Source organism: Choloepus didactylus, chromosome 8 (genome assembly GCF_015220235.1).
Source record: "Choloepus didactylus isolate mChoDid1 chromosome 8, mChoDid1.pri, whole genome shotgun sequence".
NCBI lineage: Eukaryota > Metazoa > Chordata > Mammalia > Pilosa > Megalonychidae > Choloepus > Choloepus didactylus.
In genome coordinates this window covers 36535699-36539008 of record NC_051314.1, presented here as the reverse complement: position 1 = coordinate 36539008, position 3310 = coordinate 36535699, and the positions used below count along the sequence as shown (strand labels likewise).

Sequence of the window (3310 nt, the reverse complement as noted above, 5' to 3'; positions counted from 1 at the left end):
TTGGATATGTGGTTTCTAAATATTTTCTCTCATTGTGTCAGTTGTATTTTTACTTTCATGATGAAGTCCTTTGATGCACAAAACTTTTTAATTTTGATGAAGTCCCATTCATCTATTTTTACTTTTGTTGCTCATGCTTTAGATATTAAGTCTAAGAAACCACTGCCTAACATAAGGTCCTGAAAATGCTCCCCTATTTTTCCTTCTAGGAGTTTTACAGTTTGGTTCCTATATTTAGACCTTCAATCCATTTTGATTTAATTTTGTATATTGTGTGAGATAGGGATCCAACTTCACTCTTTTGCACATGGATATCCAGTTTTCCCAGCACCATTTGTTAAAAAGATTATTTTTACCCAGTTGAGTGGTATGGTATTTTGAAGCTGTATGTACCGCAGAAAAACATGTTCTTAAATCTGATCCATTCTTGTGGGTTTAAACCCCACTGTAAGTAGGACCTTTTGATGAGGTTACTTCAGTTAAGGTGTGTCCCACCTCAGGTAGGATGGATACTAAACTTATTACTGAAATGTAGGAGAATGAAATCCAGACAGAAAAAAAGCTATAGAAGCAAGAAGTTGAGATCCATGAAACCCGGAAGAGAAGGGGGAGACCAGCAGATGCCACCATGTGCCTTGCCATGTGACAGAGGAATCAAGGACTGATGGCAGCCAAGCTTCAGAAAGAAAACATTGCCTTGACGATGCCTTGATTTGGACATTTTCCCAGCCTCAAAACCATGAGCAAATAAATTCCCTTTGTTTAACTCTACCTATTTCATGGCATCTGCTTTGAGCAGCCTAGGAAACTAAAATAAGTAGATTTGACACTCCTGTCAAAAACCAATTGGCAGAGCACTGAACAACTTTGGACCCAAGCACCATGATAGGACTGGAGCCAGGTCCCGAACCTATGATGGAGGGAGATGTGCTGGACACACTAGAGGCGCTGGGGTATTAGGGACCACTGTGAGAAGAGCAAACCCTTATCAAGGCAGCAGAGGGTGGACTATCTTCACCTGAATTTTCAGAGCTCTGTGTTTGGTTAGGCTCTCAAATAAAATCATTGTGCAACTTGGAAGAAAGTATCACTTCAGCTGGGAAAGATGATCTAGAAAGTTTCCAGCTTGAGATAAGTGGTTTTTTAAAAGAAATGACATGTCCATATTCTGTACTAATATCAGGAGATATTAAAAGACCATTTGAAAAAGAAGGAAGACTATTTGAAACTTCTGTTATTTTTAAGTACAGAGCTTCAAGCTTTACAGATCTTACAGAACAAGAAATGCAAAAATTCTCAGTTAGATAAAAACAGCAAAATTTATCAGGAAGTTCAAGCTATTAGTAATATCCTTGGTATGCCCAAGTCAACAACTTCTGACATTCCACTTATGCTAAACCAAGTGGAATCAAAGGTGAAGGATATCCTCTCAAAAGTCCAGAAAAATCATGTGGGAATACCACTACTGAAAATTGACTTAAATCCAGAACAGGCAGAACAACTGGAAAGAATCAATGATGCTCTTTCCTGTGAATGTGAATGTTGTTGGCGGAAGTTAATGAAACGATTAGATGTGACAGTGCAATCGTCTGAATGCTCTGATAGAGCAAAGATAAAAACAGATGACATAGCAAGAATTTACCAGCCTAAGTGTTATGCTTTGTCACCCAAGACAACTATTACATTAGCACATCTACTTGCTGCTCGTGAAGATCTATCCAAGATCATTAGGACAAGAAGCGGCACTACCCAAGAGAAGATGGCTTGTGCCATTTACGAGGTGCTGATGGGAAGGGTGCCTGACAGAGGAGGAAAGCCAAATAAAATTGAACCACCACCCGCTGAAATGCCCCCTTGGGGTGGAAGGGGTGGCTGGGGAGGTGGAGGAGGTTGGGGAGGAGGAAGTGGTGGAGGCGGTGATGGAGGTGGGGGTTTCCAAGGCAGGGGAGATTATGGAGGAAGAGGAAGCTATGAGGGAAGAGGTTATGGAGATCCATATGCAAGAGGAGGTGGTGGTGGTGGTGGTGCTGGATATAGATGATATTAAAAACTAGATAGTGGTGCTTACTTCTTGATAGATACAGTCGGCAGAGTATTCTAAATAACATTCTTGAGTATCGTCTTTGAAGTAAACACCATATTAGACTCCCTGATGGTATCATTTTTCAGTTGGATTAATATGTAAGAACACTGTTTTATACTACCATTTGTCTCATAGATGAAGTCATTTTTTCCATATGCTGTGTACCTTGAGCATGTTGTCTTTTTAAAAAACAAAAAAATTGAACAAAAATAATTTTTAAAAATGTAAATATTTATTAGCATTAAACTTGGAAAATGGAAAGTATTTTATTGTTGTATTGAATTTAGACTGTTGCCTGTATTTTATTCAGGTTTGAGATACATAAGTGACTCCACCTGTAATGGAAAGGAATATAGACTATTGCCTCATCTGTAATCCTGTGAATGTGTTTTGTATTTGTTAATTCTGGTATTACAAAATAGGAAAAGGGACTGACAGTTGTGTTCAGTAGGCAGTTGTCTTGATTTGTTTTTTTCTTTTATAACCAAAAAAGAAATGTATCCATTTTCCATGTTTTACATGAAACATCTTCCTATAAACTGGTTTCATCATCATTTGTGCCCTTATTCTAGACATCCTAATATTAGAAGGCAAGCTGGGCTGAATCACACAGGATTATAGTAACAAGTCTCTGTTTCAGTATGTCAGAGATAGGGCTGAGGCATCCCACGGTAATTCTCACTCACATCTAGATTGAGAAACAGAGGGTTAGGGAATGTCAAAGGCTTGGGGATCAGGAGTTGTGAATTCAAATTATGGCACTAGCCCAGGGATGCTATAAAGGATTGGTTTGTCCTCATTTGTCAAACAAGGAATGCGACACCTGCCCCCTCAGATTGTTTGTAATACCTAAGTACAAATGGGATTTGTTGAAAATGTATAGTGGGCCTATTCTGAGTAGTTTAGGAGCTGGACCAAGTAACACATGTTTTCTTTTAGTGTGAAAGAGGGTTAGAGAAAAAGAATTGGCCACACCAATTTTTTCAGTTCTGACTATAAATCAATATCCCAATGTAGGCACCTGTGTGTTACAACTTTCTGTGATGTAGCCAACTCAACAGGTAGAAAGCTGTATAGTTAACAGTGGACAAATGGTATTTGATATTTGTTTTGTTTCAAAGTAAACCTTAGGGTGAAACACCTTTATCAGTAGCTATGAACATGGAAAGAAAATAATTTTTCAAAAATTTATATGCAAAAGACTGCTGGGGCAAAATATTTTATGAG

The 3310-nt window shown here is 38.4% G+C and overlaps 1 pseudogene; it reads left to right on the top strand.

Annotated features, from left to right (window-relative positions):
* Positions 1–882: 882 nt before the first annotated feature.
* LOC119542164 lies at positions 883–2041 on the top strand (annotated as a pseudogene).
* Positions 2042–3310: the final 1269 nt, after the last annotated feature.